This window comes from Emys orbicularis, chromosome 2 (assembly GCF_028017835.1).
Source record: "Emys orbicularis isolate rEmyOrb1 chromosome 2, rEmyOrb1.hap1, whole genome shotgun sequence".
Classification (NCBI taxonomy): Eukaryota; Metazoa; Chordata; order Testudines; family Emydidae; genus Emys; species Emys orbicularis.
In genome coordinates, this window is record NC_088684.1 from 33,622,837 (window position 1) to 33,641,740 (window position 18,904).

Genomic DNA, 18,904 nt, shown 5'->3' on the forward strand with positions numbered 1-18,904 from the left:
GTACCTAATTCTGCTCTCATTTAAATCCACAAAATCCTGGTGTAACTCCACTTAATAGAGTTACTCTAGAATTATAGTGGTGAGAGTGAGATCAGAAACAGACCCAAGACCTGAGTCCAGATGGATTTTATCATAGGAGGGCACTTTTTAATTAGTAAATGAAGCCCGCTCCCCGAAACACAAAGAGAAGCCACACCAAAATATGGTGGCTCCCGCAAACCCCACGGCTCCATGACTCCAATGGAACCATGCTATGAGGGATTCACTAATTAGCTTCCCAGGTTTCCAAGGTAATACATGAGAAAATTAATAACCTTTGGAGTTGTATTAATATTTTCATAGGCCAGAGAGAGGACAATGTGCAATGCCCTCCCTTCTGCCACCCTGGATTCCTTGTACTCAATGCCCTTCCCTTCATGGGTCCTGGCTGGCCAAGGAGACCCAGGCCTTGCTAGTATTAGGCCCCCCTTTCTACACAGATGAGGGGAGATTCATGCTGGAGGGGTCCTTTGTGTGGTGATCTTAGGTATGGTGCCCTTGACATTCCTCTGTTTTGTTTAGCAATGGTAGAACCTCCATCCTCCCCCCGAGATCCAAACATCCCTGACCTTTGCGGAAGTTTGGATCTGGATTAAGATTTATGGCTTGTGGTCATCTCCACATTTTTTTACGGGCTGAAGTTACGATTTTACTGGCCTTTGCCTCTACTTGCTCTTTAAATAATAGTTCACTACCTGGAGAAGGTAGGATTGTTCACACTTAATAATGCAACCGCCTCCCCCTCACCCCCCCCATCAATTGACACACACGTAAGAAGCCGTCTCTCCCCACTTCTCATCAAGGCTGACTAGCAGATGCTGGGTTTTCCCCAGTAAATGTAAATTAGTGAAGTTCTACTTGGTCTTTTTTAATAACTCTTTTTTTATGGCTATTTAGAGTCAGAAAAGTTGTATAAAACTGCCTTGTAAAAAATGAAGATGACCAGTAAAGAAAAAATCACTTGCTCCATTTTGATTGGTGGGATTTTGCCATTGTCTTCAGTGGGACCAGGATTAGATCCTTTATGCAGAGAAATAAAAAAAAATAAAGCTGACATGGATTAGACACATAATGCCCAAGCATATAAAGTAAACAAAATGAAAATGCTGAAATTTTCCCCTCTCCTCTTTCACATATATGGAGTCTTAGATATTTTAACCTACTAAGGACAGTAGGTTAAAAAAAAAAAGTTCCAAACCAAAATATGATTTCTAAGCTGATGGCAAAATATGGACTTAAATTCCTTCAAAATGTTCAGTTCTGTTCACTGGTGATCATATTTGGTTTTCTGAATGAAAATATTGGGTTATTTATTTATGTTGGAACAACTGCACAAATTTAATCTTCTTTAAGTTATTTTCATGAACAGATTTAATTTCCCTTAGTTACAATAGGATCTTGATGTGTTTACTGACTTGTTGGGAACAAATGCAATTTTAAACAAATTTTAAGGTACCAATTTGCATAGCTTATTTGATCCCAATTTGGGCATATTGAAGTAGTGTGGCAGGCAAGTCTTCAGCAGCAATTGTGGTCTTCTGTAATAATATTTTAAAAATAGAAATAACTTGTTTCTATTAGAAACAATGACCTCCCCTTTGAATTTTACATATGGATGATTTTCTATCCAGTTCTAGAATCATTAGAAAGTTGTTATAATTTATAATATAATATTTAGGACTCATTTTCTTTTCCCTGTTTTTCTTAAAATAACTTTGTAATTATTTAAAATTAACTAAGGTGTCCAAGCAAGAGAAGGTAAAATTTGTGTCATTCTCTGGTCACATTTTATATAAAACTAATTTTTTTGAATTCTTTTTCAATTAACTGTACTTTCTTAAATCAAGCTTTTTAAGTATTCCTTTTGTTGATGTACTAAAAAGCAACTATTCATAGTATCCTAGAAATTAGACATGGACTAGACCGATTAGTTCACTAGTTCATCCCCTGCCAATGCAGGATTATTCCCTTTAGTCTATTCCCAAATTGCCAACTCCACTGGAGCCAATTATATACTGTACATTTATTTTCTAACATTCATCTTACTCCTTTCCCAATAAAAGCTGTACAGCATATGCAAGAATTCAATAGACTTTAAATAAAAGGGAAATAACATGAAATGCCAAACTTATTAACATTTCAGAGACAGTTTATATTAAAAATCCTTTTTACTACTCTTGCTCTCCAAACCATGTGTTAAAAGATAGAGATTAGCAAGAGTCTTTGCAGTAAAGGATTTGAACATTCTTCTTTGTGCTGGTTCGGCTGATCTACAGTATGTTCTGAGCTAAGTCTCTGGCTTTGTTAAAAGCATAAATCAAATGCATCCTAGAATTTAGCCATACTTCACATTTGCCACTGGTGGCTTCATTTTTTAACTGCACTAATGATTTGTCAGAAGCTTTTTACGTGTTATTAAGATGGGAAATACTATTTAAAGGGGCTGGTTTCATATCTAAACCAAAAACAAAGTACTGAGACATTAAATTAATATTTGAGAATATTTACAAACCATGCCAAAACAATATATGGCTAAGTAACAAATATCTAGTCTTCTATCACCACTTATGTGGCATGTTACTCAGACTGTGTGATTGAGTGTGTATGTGTCATTCCACTCAGTGGCTATCATTAGAAAGTCAGCTTTTGCCCTATATTTTGAAAAAGGAAATCAGAGCTCTCAAGTGTACTAGAATTTGTGGGATGTTCCACAAGAGAAACAGAGCCAGACTCTTCATTGAGCTAACTTTTAGGCATGAGAAAAGTTCTTAGTGACAGGGCTAGGAGCCAAGAGTTCAAATCTCACCTATTCTTCAAACTGCTGCTTATATTTCCATGCACTTCTTAGCCCTTCTTATTATGCAAGGTCAATGCCCCCAGTTTAGGAGGTGGTCAGATATCAGTATGAGCTTCCCCATTCCATTTTACAAATACAGTGACAGAGCTATTGCACAAAATCATTTCTGGCAGGGCTTGAAATAGAAGTTGAACTGTCTAATATAACAGAATCAAGTCTCTTCCACTCAGTCATATTGCCATTCACGTGGAATGTGCCAAATCTATGTGCTTGGTTAGCTCATGTGTAATCACAGCTCTAACCACCAAACTACAGTCCCCTCCCACAGCCAGGAATAGAACCCAGAAATCCTGATCCCCAACAATGCATTACTGTCTCGCAAAAATACCACTATGATTATGAATTAATTGTATTTACTTTGGTAAGCTGCTAACTTGATTGGGCATTAACAGGTCTCTGAAATGGGTGTCAGGAATCCTATAAGGGCTAGGGGAAGAGTGGCTGGATTCTTCTCACTCTCCTCTCCCAAGGAGGGACAATTGAAATCTGGAGGGAATTTGGACAGGATCTGTGAGGCCTTTTCCTTCTACAGCTCTTGAATTTCTGCTTTCACAAATGCCAGCTGAGCAGTTCCTCAAAAATGTATGTGTGCCATGGTGCAGAGGCCCAGCTCTGTCCCTGGTCATGTAGGCTCACACAAGTGCTCATAACAGCAACAAAACACAAAGCGAGAAATGCCCTGTCCTCTGATCCCAGGGCTGCAGGCCTAGATAAGGAGCTTCAAGTTTGGGAACATTTTTTTTGAGGTTTGTTATCTGTCTTTCTGTGGCAATGCGATAAAGGCCTCCCTAGAAATGGGGATCTGATTGGCTGACTTTATGTTTTCTTCTTGCTGAATTGCTTCTTCAGCTAACAGTATGTTATCAGCATAATGGTTAGAAAGAAAAAATGTCTTGCCTGGCTGCTCTGTAGATGTGGTGGCTGCTGTTGGAGTGGACCCTGTTTTGGCTGAGAGAAAAAAAGCAGGATAATTGCTGATGCCAGCTGTGTTAAAGGGCTGCCAAGAGAGCTGCAGAGTGTCTAGAGACTGGCCTTAACCACGACCCAGGATCCAAACACCACTGAACTTTGGGGAAGTTCAGATACAGTCTGGAACTTTGCAGCTCAGGCTCATCTCTATATAATCATCTCTATAGTCTTCCCTTTTAAAGAAACCCCCTGAAGGGTGGACCCTCCAGTCTGTGAATAAATTAAAGAATCCTGCTTGGTAGCATGATTTGCTGCAGATTTGGATCAGGGTAACAAAATAAACATTCCCGCCACCTTCATCTTCATGATGGTGAAAGTCATGAACCATTTTGCACCGCATGCAGAAATTTGCCTTTCCCCCTCCTCACAGCTGGGAATTCATGGAAGGACGATAACTTACTTCAGCTGGAACAGAAGCACTTACTGTCTAGCTTCCTTTTCATGTTTAGAAGCTCGTGGTTTATTCCAAATGTAATAATGGTTAAAAATCCCTCTGCACGCATTTGCACTAATGTTAACAGCATCCAGTTTAGGAGAAAATAATCCTGAATAACACGGTAATCGATTTACAGTAGGATGACAAAACTCATTACCAAATACATTATACTGTAACGGGGAAGATTGGAATTGCAGAAGGTTGACTGTATATTAAAACAATGGCATTCTGATAAGCTTTGAGAAATTATTTGGGCCAGGTTTAGAACAGAAAACTAAAATGCAAATAGCATAAAGCATGAAGAATGAAGTCCTGACCTTACTGAAGTCAATGGCAAAACTCCCAGTGACTTCCATGGGGCTAAGATTTCACCCCTTGACTATCTTTCATGTCTTGCTCTGATACAGGGGCCACTTGCTTTCTTTCCACAGATACATCCATAACTAATGTAAGCAGCCTCCCCAAATTTAGAACACACAGAGCTGAAATCGCATCTTCCCCTTAATGCAAAGGACTGTGAGCCAGCACAGAAAGGGAACTACAGAACCATATGTCTCTGGCCTATCTCCATTTAGGGCCATGCTCTCCAATTCTCTCCTCTAATAGTATGGCTCCCTTGGCTCTGGTACCTGCACTCCATGTTCTCCTCCAAGAGGTACTGCAGGCATAAAAGCAAGTTAATGCTAGTTCCCTCAGCAGTGACACCAACGTAGATTTTTGCTGGAAAAAGTATTCCCTGTAGAGTGGAGCATGCTGTGTCCAGCAGCTACTCCCTGTCCCTGGAATACCACCTCTAGTCTCTCAGAACCCTGTGGATCTCATACTCAGGGTCTTCCACTAAGTCTGGAAGCAAGAGGGATCGTGATGAAGGAGATATGGTTTCCTTTTCCACAGATTATGGGCCTTTTCTGAGCTACTTTGCTGCTTAGGGCCATCAACGATACGTGGTTTGCAAAAACAGAAGAAAAACTAATATAGAGCTTGCCTGGGGTACCTTAGAGAGGACAGAAAGGATTGAGACAATGCTCCTTCAAGAGATTTCATGTATCAGCAGTGAAGGGGTTAGCACACCTTAACGTTCTAACTAATGGGCATGCATATTACTGCCACCTAATGGGCATTATGCATAAGTATTAGTGAGTATTCAAACTACTGCTTTCATTAGGATTCATGATCACATTCTCTCTCTCTGTTTTTTTTATGTAGCCAATAAAGAAGACACAAATGGTTTTAAACCCAAAACTAGTGAGCACTAGAAATGGAGATTCTTCTTTAGCTGACATGGCTGTAGCCATGAGAATTTTGGTCCTAATTCCTAGCCCTGATGTTGAATGTGTGTGGTTTAGCTGATGACCATGACATTTCCATTTATGTACTGCATTCACAGATTCAATGAAATCAAAACTAGCAGCTGTTACTCATAAAGAAGCTCAGTGCAACATGGCTATTGTTATGGAAATGAAGCAGAACCACAGTCCTGCATCCAAATACCTAGAACTGTAGGAATATCTGGATGTGATTCTGAACTTTGCTACTCAGGCCATCTATGATTCTGAAGTGTAACAGTGAGCTCCAAGGGCTTTGAATGTTTTCTTTTTATGTAACAGTCCTATTATCTTGATACAGTGTTTTATGTATTTCCGATTACGTTGTAAATGGTTCTGAGTGATTACAAAATGGATCATCTGGATGAGGTTTTACTTGGCAGTATAAAATAGTTTTATTATTACACACTATCTAGTTTTGGTGTATAGTAAAATTGAAACAGACTGTAGGAGAAGGGTCCAGGAAAGTGAAGCCAATTATAAAAGCTAGATGTTTATACAAGATCCAAGTGAAGGGTTGAATTGAAATATCAGCGACCTGTATCATCTTTAACTTTTTGCTCTGTCAAGTTGTTGTCACATTAATAATGTCACAGGGACTCTTTTATTCTATATTTGTAAACTGTGGGACCCTGAACTTACTGGAATACAAATAATAAAGGCATCTTCATTATCGTTGAGAGATAATTAGAAATGCTGTGAAGATTCAAAAAACAAACGTGTAGCATCTAAATCATTGGTTGAATGAGTTTTGATGACTCGCCTCCCTGCTTACCTAGGAACAGTAGGAAGATGGTTGATGACAGCAAAGCTGTGAGCCTATTTCTTTGTTCAGTGGGAAGATGCTCACATTTAGAATGATATTTGGAGTAGATTTCACTAAAGAGCTCACAGCTGACTGCCCACAGCCTCCTCTTACGTGGCAAAGCATAGCCAGTGACTATCATAGATCTCAAGTAGATTTATACAGCTGTTACCCAACAAATCTCCTTATTTCTTATGGTGAGTAATGGTCTGATTGCTATTTTAAAAGCCAATCTGCTGTACATTTAATTAGAATGTATTGATGTTTTATGGAGTCATGTCTCAATTCAAGTTTACTTAGGGATGATTATCTTCTACCTTCTCTTGCTGTGCACAGATCTGGTAAATGAGAGACTGGAATCAATCTTTTTATTTTTTTTCTGATAAAACCAGATATTTTCCAACAGTTACATGCCACAAGTGTGTGTGTGTGTGTGTGTGTGTGTGTGAGAGAGAGAGAGAGAGAGAGAGAGAGTGCAATCTATATCTTTGTGAAACTCTGTATTGATGTTCACAATAGTAACAGGAACCACACATCAATATCAATGAGAAGAGGAAAAGACCATTAGCAGTGGGAGACCAGATATGGTATTGGAGTCTAAAAGCTCCGTCTCTCTAGCATAGGATTCCATGTGATGCAAGGTGAATTCCACGGAATAACATGAGTTCCAGGTAAAATTGTAAGGTTCTTGGACCAATTGTTAAAGTGGGTTGAAATATGAGGAAACTCTCATCCCCAACAGTCAAGGGAAAGGGGAAGTTGTGGAGAGAGTGCTGTTGTCCTGAGCCAGGGAGAGGAGGAGGTGACCTCTCCTTCCTTCCCCTGCACTTCAGCCACTGCTCACAGGATTCCCCTGGTACAATCCTGAGGTACATAAGAGGTTTGTGTGCCTCTCCAATTATATTTTGAGTTTGCAGAACTTATGTGAATTCATAGACCTTTCTGACATGTATTAACTAAAAGGCAGGAAGGAATGAAAACTGCCAAACCAGATTTCTTCTAGTTAAAAGGAAGTCTGTGCTAAGACTTGGGCATAGATGAACACCTCCACTCTCTCACAAGCTTAAAGGAGAGCGCACAGATCCCAGACACATTAGCACCTTTCAGCATAATACAACTTTCTTTGCCTTTTTGAACCATCATATAGAATTTAATTGAGATGAGAGCTTTTTAAACCTATTGAAGGCTTGTCATTTTCTATTAAACTCTGCCAGTTCTATGGAATCCTACTGGTTTCATCCTTATTAAATTCTGTAGCCTTTTCCCTACAAGAATTGCGTGCTTGATATTCTGATTGTTTGGCTCAGCAAACTTCAGGTCGATACCTCCTGATTGTACAGGGATTTTCCAATCCATCAGCCTGTACCCATTGATGTAAGTGTGCACTTCCTTACTTTATACACAGATTTCCACCTCTTTTCTGCAAGACCAACCCAGCAACTCCAGCAGGTAGGATAAGCTGAATTCACAATATTGATTTCAGCACTTTGAGATTTATATGCATGTTTCTCATTCTAATAGTTATAAAATTATATTTGGCTGTATAATTACAATGAAATTCTCTTAACTCATCAATTGTCACAGACTTAGGAAATCAACTCCACAAGGGTATATAAAAAAAAACCCTTGTTTCTATGGTAGAGTGTGTTTTAGCACTGTGCAAAGAGTTACACACACAGTTTTCATTGAAAGTAAATGAAGCCAGGTCTGACACTTAGAGGCTAATGTAAGGATGTAGAATTTTTGAGAATGAGAAGAAAAAGTACTGTGATTTCCAAGTAAATGAAGCCAGGTCTGACACTTAGAGGCTAATGTAAGGATGTAGAATTTTTGAGAATGAGAAGAAAAAGTACTGTGATTTCCACTAGTATTTAACTTTTTTTTATCATTCTGTGGAAAGCTGAAATTACTAGTTTACTGCCATAGTCATTTCTGGAAGTGTTTAGTTTATTTGTGCCTTAAATTTATAAAGTGATTCCAGCAGAGGTGTATTGAATTTGATACCATTTTCAAATATTTCTCGTAGAACTGATGTAAACATTAACATGTATCTAGGACGTTCATCATTAAATCATTTGTGCTTCAAATTGTTGTATTAAAAGTTGAGAACCATTAATATGTACAGACTTTACAGGACACCAACAAATATTACTGTCCACCACTTTTAAGAAACTATAATTGAGGTGTGTTATGTGTAAATTAATGGAATTATGTGCGCACATAAATACTGTATGTGAGAATAAATAATCCTTTGCCTAAATGTTCATTGCTGATAATCTGAAGTTGTTCAGCAAATGACCTCTCTACCTCCAGGGGTTGAATAGAGGCAAGAATTTTACAGTCTATGCAGCCTTTACCCATTGCCATATTAGGTGCTACCAGGCAAGAAGGTCAGTCTTCAGTGCTAAGTGAAATTCAAGCAAGTTTTGAGTGAGAAAGAGACTTGCTCACCATAAGATTAAACTGGTGAGCATGATGCAAGGACAAGGAGCATGAGTGAGCAGGGGTCTTTATTAAAGGCCTCTTTCTCTCATGCACTGTAAATAGAAACTTTTTTTCTGGGCATTAGGTTCTGGAGCCTGCCAACCAACCCACACTTATTGAGCAGAGGAGAGCTCAGTTGCCTACAAATACGTTGGCTGCTCTGATATTTCCTAGCTTGTTTAGGGCTTTGCCACAGGGAAGCAGAAACATGGTGTACTGCCCCAGGAGCAGACTATGAATCACATTGTGACTCCAAATCACACTCTGTTCCCCCATTACCGATGTGAAGGAAAAGTTATCTGTACCAACACTATCCTTGGCAAAGATAAATTCCCGTGCTATGCCAGCCCACCTGTCCTGCCTGATACATTTGGGTTGGCAGGGGACACAGCCCCAAAAAGTTTCGACGCTTTTCAAGTCATTGTGGACCAGTGGGGATGTCACACACCAATGCCAGCCCTGCATGGCTCCATAATAAGGATAAGAACTCCATCTCTGGCAACCCAGTGGCATTAGTGAACTGAATTTGTTCATGTACTGTGGTGAATGGCGTGAACTGACATTACTTTTGCTTTGAAAATTACTACCGTGTCTGTGCTGCTATGTATACTCATGCTAGCTCGATGGCAGCTAGCATAAGTGTGTGTACACGAGCAGGGGATTCAAACCCCTAGCTCATAGTGTAAACATAGCCTCTGAAAGTGTTTGCAAACCTCCCTTTGGATGTCAACAAGGCACTTAGAGGCCATGGTGATCGGCATGGCATAAGAACCTGAACAGAATAAAAAACAACAGCAGCAAAAACTGGTTGTGCTATGTTAGCAAATACAACATAAACTACCATCAACCCAAAGTTACACATGGTAGTCCAAACTATGCTAAAATTCTCCCTGGTTCATTGGAAGTTTAGCTATAAGTTAATAACGCTGTATGGCAGCCAAAACAACATATGCAGCTTGGGACTGCATACTTCACAGGCCTCACACAGTGAAGCAAGGAGGCGATTTCATTGGGACTAACCTGGTAGTAAGCACTACATTCAGTAGCAAGCATTTGCAGGATCAGGCCCTAAGATATTCAATATTCATTTATGTGGAATTCACTCCAGAATAAGTCACTTTCAAAAAACTATTCTTGACATATATTTTGAGTATCTTTGCCAAAGGGAATTGGTTCTTTGTTGTAGTGGATAAATACTGTGTGAAATAAAACAACTGTTCTTCTTATTTATTCAGGGTGAGATGTTAGGCATGTTGCCTCATCTACACTTAATGCCTCCCACTTCATCATATACTAGTGATGGGTCATACTTGCAGCCAACTGTATAATCAGAGATGAGCTGTGTTTATATAATTAAGTGGTTTGGAACGTTAGATGAAGAAAAATATAGTTGGCCCTCTAGCAGAATTTGTAAAGGTTAATATTAAACTGGAAATTTCTTTAAACCATAAATTCACTAATAGCAGGATAAATATGAACATGTTGTTCTAATTTCTTTTTTTAATAAATGGCTCCCTTACGGGACCATTCCATCACGTCTGACATAATTCTCAATTATGCTGCTCATTGATTTTATTACACTTTAATGATAAATAAATAAGAGATGCAATATTCTAATAAAGGTCATTGAAACTGGCCCTTTTAGTGTTTCATATGCTGCTTATAATAACCGCAGTTAATCATACTTTAGAATCGGCAAGTAGTCTCCCAGTTTTCTAGGTATTAGCCCAAAAGCAAGGAGGCTTTCTGGGTGTATTTCCCCTCTCCAATACAAAGCCTGAATAATTGGGCACCTACCGAAGATGTCCAAATTCCTTAGAGACTTACACAGAAAAGATAAGATTGAATCATCAAACTGGTACAGACCAATACTCTATCTAGTTCAGTGGCCTGTCCTTGGACATGCCAGATGCTTTGAGAGGAAGTGAAACTCAACCTACCCAAACCCATAAATCGTCCAATTATTATACCATAGGGTGAACCGAGCTGGGGATCTGCTCATATCCTGAAACAAGAGGATTGATATTCCCTCATAACTTTATCCTGGTTAGCGTTACTAGAGCTGCTGTTAAGACATTAAAGTCTAATGATTAAATAAAAAGCACAAAGGGTCATATTACAATACCTTTACTTGCTTTGAGTAGTACTTTTACCCATGAATATTGACTTATGGTGTAAGGTATTCTTCAGTGTGAGTAAAGTTATCATGATCTGACCCCAATGCATTTGATCACTAACATTCTGCAGCAGAAAGTTTTACCCATTATTCTTGTGTATTATGTAAAACAGTATCCTTTTATCCACTTAAAATTTGTTGTGTTTTCAGTTCATTGAGAGTTCTCTTCTTGTATTACAAACAAGAGAGTAAATAAAGGCTCCTTGTTGTCTTCTCCATGGCAATTTTTGGGGGCAAAATACTTTTGGTGTCAAATTTACCAGATTTGTTCTTAGTCTAAAGATGATTTTATTGTGGAAATTTTGGTTCTGAACTTTGAAACTCGGAACTGAACTAAATAAAAAATGACCAGACAGAACTATTCATCTGAGCATGAAAAAATGGATTGTTTTGCATGATTTTTTTTTCTTTCATAACAAAAGTTTTACTTAATTCAAACTTACTATGGATTTAAGTTAGTTCTCAATGAGGACAAGTGCCTTTAATATATTGGAAATCATCTGGCTTAGAAATAACAAAGCAATATGTGTTTGAAAATCACATATTGCAAATGCAGCTGTGTTTATTTCAGTGATTACTTATTAAAATAAACACAAAGTGATTATTTGTACATGTGATCCCATGTACATACGAAAATATTCAGACAAATGCACTCAGTGTGTTTATTTAAATCTCACATTAGAGATACAAATCAAACATGTGCGGTGAAGCACCACTCTCTTTTTGGTAAACTAATTGTAATTCTACATTAATGCAATAGCATGAGTGTGATTTTAAGCATACATAATGCCAAGGACTTAGTCCTTCCTAGGAACAAGTGCCCTTGATACATCTGAAGACACTAGGCTTAAAAATAACAAAAAGTTATGAATGTTTCCATTCCAATGTGTATTGATTTAAATTTGCAGTGGTATGGACATTCAAACACACTTCATGCATTTATTTAAATCTTAACATAAAGATGCAGCCACACTGGGCCAGATGCTCAATTGGTGTATACTATGCTCCACTAAAGGCAAGGTAGTGACATAATTTACATTGTCTGAAGTAGTGAGTCCATTTATTTGAGTAGGTAAATGATAGTTGTTCATTTTTTTCTCGTAGAATATCATTTGGAAAACTACATTATTGTAGTCTAGGGTTAAGTTTTTAAATGCACAAAAGTGAGGTAATTCGAAGTTATGTTTCTCTCAACAGTATTACACATATTTATTAAGGTATTAGCGCTAATAGCAATGCAAAATAATACATGTCTTGAGTACCTTAAGAATAATCTAATATCATGAAAGAATAACTCACACAATCCAACAAGGCTTACTTTTATTGTTACGTTAATAAAGGCTTTGAACTCTGGGTATATTACAGTCAATAGAAGTCAAAAGTAAATAGAGTTTCTATAGCCAAACCTCTCCCAAAGCAGGAGTTAGAATTACTGATTGATTGGAGTGGTTCTTTTTCTGAAATCCTGGAACTCAAAACCACAAACACTTAGGTAATGTTTCATAATCAACCATTCCTTTCTAGTACTATGCACACTATATATCCCAATAGTCCTCCCTGAGAGTCTAATTTGCATATTAGTCCATTCATGATTTAGTCCCAGCAGCGATAAATACATTGGAGTATAGTTAGTGTGCATCTCCTTTTTGCACTTTGCACTGGGGCCTGATCATCAAATGCTTTCTTCCTCACATGGATCTTTCCCTGCTTCATCTGCATCCCCTCCCGTGGACACCCCACTGAGTCCGGGAGTTGGGCACATAGGGAAGGACTGTGAACTAATTGTTCTCTGTGATCATCACTTGCTGACCCCACAGATTTCCCTGCAGATACCTCAGGAGGAGTCAGTGGTGTTTGAAGGAGCATTAACTCTCTTTATATGCCCTCCATGGAACACCTGCAGTGGGATGGAATCAATAGCAGGATGGGTTCTGCTCTGTGCATCAAACTGGTCCCTGCCATGTGGATCTGCCACACTGGATAGCCTCATCGCCATTGAACTCCAAACCTCTTACTCTTGAGGGGAGACTTTGCAAAGAAATGCATTAGAAACCTCAGGGCATTTTCCTGTCTTTGGCACATGGTAACTGTCATCCATGCCTTTCTGATATACATATGGCCACAGTTCCATTTCTCAGTTTTAAATTCCTTCCCCAACCCTTACAGTTCTAAAAAAGCTTTGAATACTTCAGCCCATTAAATTCTATAGGTCTCTAAATTTTACCTTTCATGTTCTCCCATCTTACTTTTGAGGTGACAGCTAAGCAGGGTAGTGATTGTAAGCTTATCATTAATGCATGTTCTTCATTATACTTTCTGAAATTTCTGTGTGGTGCCTGGTTAGTGGCAGTAATTTGTTACATTAATCTGCATTCTCATACACAGGCACTGTGTGACTATAACATCATCTGGATACCACAGCAATCCTTACAATATAATTAGTATGAGTAAACTACAGTAAATAGTCCCTTGATCAAAGCAAGAGAAAAATCTCTCATTTTATTTATAAGTCATCTGCCAGAAGTTATGATCATTTACTTATGTCCAAAGTTACTGTTTCCATTTTAATATTCCTAATAGTATTTGGATGGTTTCTATGAAGACTATTCAATAAACATTATTCAGTAAAAGTTAGATAGTCCTAATGCAAAATCCTCTGGAATGTTTATTAAACAATTATGCTGAACTTCCTGACAGTTTTATTTCTGAGAAAGTTACAACCTTATTATGCATCCAACTGAGTAATCCCACATTGCTGAAAATTCTATAACAATTTAGTGAGCAGTACTGAAAGCAGATGCAGCTGAATTAATAGAAAGAGTAACCATTCTGGATATAAAGAGATATTCTGGGAAAGAAGGGTATAGCAAAAAAAAACCCTGCATTTATTTTTTAAGACACAGGGCAACTTAAATAAAAAGTATAAAGCGGTAGTGTGCAAACAAGGAAATAGTAGAGAAATAAAGAACGCATAAAGTATCTTGACCTGCTAAAATGATGTTTCATGCATGTGTTATTTATGTATTTGAAGCTTAATGGAGAATCTCTATGGAGAATGATGTTAAATTAAATGTGTGATTAAGTAGTTCTTGAAGAGTATTAAACCCCAAATGTTTGAAGTTTGTTTGCTTTTCTGAATGGGATTTTGTGTGTCATTTGCTTGCTATAAATCCATTCAGATAGTCTTTCGTGTAAGTATCCCTTTAATCAGCTGCTAACTAATAGCTGCTATTCCTCTTATTCAATAATACATGCATGGTCTAATCCAAAGTTCCCTGAGAAAACAAAAAATCCAAGGGGCATTGGATCAGGCACATAGTGCTTGACTGTGAATAAATCTAATTAATTCTGATTTTCTGTAATAAAAATAATGGGTGAAAACCTGGCCCTTTTGAAGTCAATGGGAATTATGCCAGTGATTTCAGTGGGACCAGGATTCTAGTTAATCAGCAAGCTAAAAGAAATGGGAGAAAGTGGGAAGGGAATTAATTTAATGAAACCTTCAGGGCAGGCTGATTTATTTTATGACCAAATTACTGTAATCCTAAATTCCTCCTTTCCTAATCTCAGCAAATAGTTCCTAACAATCCAAGGGCTGAGATATGTTCATAAAACTACTGTTGAATCATCTTGAATTACAAACATTTTTTAAAAGATGAAGTCTTTTTGTGGCTAATTCCTGAACAGGAAAAACAGCTGTATACATTCAATATGTCGTTACTGCAATAATTTACCTGGCTGTAGTCAATTTTCACTCCCATAAGGGCCAAGTTCCCCATTTCAAGTTTAGTTCTTCATATAGTTTGTGCAAACAGTCTATTTATTCAGAAATATAAACAGTGCTGCCAGCTCTCATGATTTTGCCTTATATTGCCATAGTTGATGTTTTTCTCAAAGTCCTGTCTCCTGGAGTTAGATGAATATATGATACTCTTTGCTTCCAATTTAAAAAAAAAAAATGTTCACCCTCAGAATGTGGAGAAGAGCTTGAAAACATGACCCTAAAGAGCCATAAAAATTCAGAAACAAGAAGACAGATTAAAAAGAAGACTGCATTTATTTATTTTTTTAACCGCGATTTTAAGCCAAACTTCTGATTTGTGTGTGTTTGTGTGGCCTGACTCTGGATTTTTTGAATGCATAGGGTGAGCAATAGTGTATAAACTATACACAGTTTAATGAATGTAGTGAGCAACCAATGAACACTCTGTTCAGCATGTTCTTGTTTATAGTGACTGTCAAATAAAGATTCTGTGATGTACTGAAGAATTCTTCATTTAAACAACCCTCTCCCCACCCCCTTCTGCTAGTGGTTTCTTCACAGGGTTTCAAAGGTTTTTCCCCACTCCAGCTCTTCCATCTTCTCTATTCATTGGACTGTGACCCTCACAACAATTTTAGATGCCTAATTCCAGCTCTGCTCTTCCAGCTGCTGTAGGAGCCTGGTCTCCCAACTTGGCTTCTTGGAGGAGGTCAACACAGAAGGAAATTTCTGTTATGGTAGTATCCCATTATAACTTCTACTGTAACTTCCCTGCTTTAGAACTCATCATCTGAGAATCCTCCCTTTTGGTCAGGAAGTGGAGGCAAGGAAGGAATTTGGACATCCAATTTAGGGACCCAATGTTTCAGATGCGTCTCATTCCAGTGGCATTTTCATGTGGAATATTTATAACCATTCTGTCAGGGGACAGGTTGGAGAGAAGTAAATGTATTGGTTAAAGAAAGCAAACAGGAGCAAGAGACTGGCTAAAAACACAATGGCCCTAGCTCATGTGCTGCATAAAAAGTACCTTCATAATATATCTGAACATAAAGCCCTGTGTAAAATCATCATGGCCCACTAAAACCCCTTTGGACTAGCTCAAAATCTTTAGCCTCTACAGTGTCCTAGTTGTGACGAGAACAAACTCATTCTGGTAATGGGATACCTGGAACCTTCCATTGCAAAAACACACACACACGAATTGTGCCTCCGTTGTTAATCACTTTTGTTTTATTACTTATCAAATTATTCAGTGGTAAAACTATAAATATTTTGACCATTACACTCAAACGTTCCATAAATGCCCAAATCAAAGGGGCAACTTGGCAGCTCAGGGAAACATTTTTGTGGTCTGGGATTCTGAGACATCTACTTTATAACTCTGTCAGGCCGAGTGCTCAGCACTTTTCCAAGCTGAAAAATCAGATCTTAATCATTCTTACTCATAAAATATTTAACCTTGAGGTAGCAATCTTTTTCTGTAAACATGCTAAGATCAGTAGGAGATGTATGTGGACAATCAAATTTGTTGCAAATCTTTTCTAAGCTCAGCTGATGTAGCTCATCAGAATGTGTTTTACAGTTATCCATCTCCACAGGAATGTTTATAGATAAGATGAAAGCAGCCCTGCTTATTAATCACACATTGTATGTTTGACTCCTGCTCCCTTCCTCAGTCTCTAAATCAACTACATCTGGTTCTTACTGCTTAGCTGCGCAGCTTACCTTTCACAGTGAAACATGCTCACTGCTACGGAAGCAGGTCCAATTTGATTAAAAACAAATTACTAAGTAAAATAGTCGTGACTAAGATCTGGGCATTGGCTAACCATAAATATGATCAGTTATAGAAAAAAGCACTGATGGGTGTAAAAGAAACCTCAGGGGATTCAATTGTCATGGCTCCATTGATTTCAATAGAGATGCATCTATCTATAGCAGCTGGATCCAGGCCAGTGCATTTTCATGTTAATACTGTGTAGAAGACATTAAACAAGATGTTAGTACAATGCTTGTGTAAGTCAGAAACAAAGTCCGCATTTTCCAGTGTGGCACTGTCTTTGTTGTGTGTTATGGCAGGGCCAGGGTCTAAGCAACTAGAAAGAACAATCCAGGCGACTAAAAATAACAAACCAAACCAATCAGTCTTTGGGGTTTCCAGTTTATTTAGAGGGTCCTTGTTCAAACAGATTAAACAGCCAGCAACAACTCTGGCCACATCCCCTTCATTCAGTTCAACAGGCTGTAAACTGTACACAAACAATATCAAAGCAACTACAACAGACAATAACAATGAAGTGGCTCATGTCTTCAAAGATCCCTGTTCTGGTTTCTGGTCAAGAATCCCCATCTTTCTCTCTCATTAGCATGGCCCCTCTCCTTTTTAAGCTTCTGAGCCTCACTAGAGTCAACTGCTTTCCCGACTGAGACTTTGAGATCCTCAGCTGAGAATTAACCCAATGAAACCACATTGCTGACTGGCCTGGGGCATGGAAATAAACAGCAACCCCTCCAGGAGATTTTGAGCAACATATACACTGTTATACATGTACAGGGCTCGATTTCTCTCCTGTAGGGAGCTCTGTTCAGGGCATCGACCATTTTGGAGCCAATTACAGCCCCTGCCTCTCCACCACAGCTGCTCCAGCATCAGCATAACTTAGAGCAACTTATGGGATGCTTTCTCTTATTCCAGTGAATCATGGCACCTAAGGAATGGTAGGCCAGCTGAGAATTGGGAGACTAGAACTGCATACTGCCCTGACCTCCACATGCCTCTCCTTCCCCTCTGCTGGGATCAGGGGGAAGAACTGAGAGCTCCCTCATGATAGGAAAATTCTCAACTAGGCACTGGACCAGACTTCAGTGCTTTTATACTGCTTGAGAGACATAAAGTGGCTCAAAGAGGGGATGACAACCATGCCCCTTCTCCCATGCATAGGTAAGAAACTTGCAGTGCTTTAAAGTCCTGATGTATTGTCATTTAGATCTGGTTAGGTGTTGTTGCATCTCTATACAATTACAATGGATTCTAAAAAATAAATTAATCTATTACAGGTTGCACAAGAGATGCACATCCGCAATAGCTGTTAATACTCTGCGGCTATTGTTTGTAACAAACAATTGTTTTGAAACAGCTCATAAAATCATTAGACTGGTCACCTATAAGTGTAACATTCATATGTATTTTATGAATCTCTTACTAATATATTAACCTCTTATTAACTTCAGCAATTGTCAGTCTTGAATCAAATGTGGTGTTAATTGTCAGCATGTGTTCATTTCACATGCGAACAACTCTAAAATAAATTCATTTTTATTTGGGAGGACTTGAGTGACAGTGAAAGTGTATTGAAGTAATCCACAAGGCCCCCTGCTTCTCTGATCACGCCTTGACTCCAATGTCTCCTATCGCCATCCTCTGCTCTTTGAAGTTCCCCCTTAAAACACCCTCCTGCCCTGAACCCTCTAAGCCCTAGTCTTTCTGTCAAAGATGTGTTATCAAAACAGATGCACATTCACATTTTTAAAATCCTGGAGCTAACCAAACACATGCTGGATGCCACTGCTCAATTACTTTTGATAGTGCCCTACTCTCCTGATCCTGTTTCCATACATTATCTAGACTGTGAGCTTTTCAGGACAGGGACCATGCTGTATAGAGTTTCACATACTTTTGGCACTATGTAAACAATAATATTGTTACATGTTATATAGCAAGAAGAACTTCTGGTAGCATTGGTAGTCATTGGGGCAATATGTAGGCTATTAGAAAAAGATAGGAGCTTATTCACACCATCTGATTTTTGCATATGAATTAACATGTTCTTTGTCGCTTTGCAAGTTCAGTGTGTGATTGTTTGCAAGGCAAATTGCAACAAACTCCTGTTTCTGTAAAGGCAGGATTGAACCCTAAAGAACCACCCCAGTGAGGTGATAGATGGGCTCAACACAGCAGTAACTGGGTGTGGTTTAGGGTCTGTGATATGGAGGAGGCCAGACTAGATGATCTAGTCGTCCTTTCAGGCCATGAACACTATGACAAAT

General features: G+C 38.5%; 1 protein-coding gene across 1 annotated transcript in view; it reads left to right on the top strand.

Moving 5' to 3' along the window:
• Positions 1–18,904, top strand: part of ANGPT1 (angiopoietin 1) — a 213,040-nt gene that overhangs the window by 75,190 nt on the left and 118,946 nt on the right. The window lies entirely within an intron of this gene.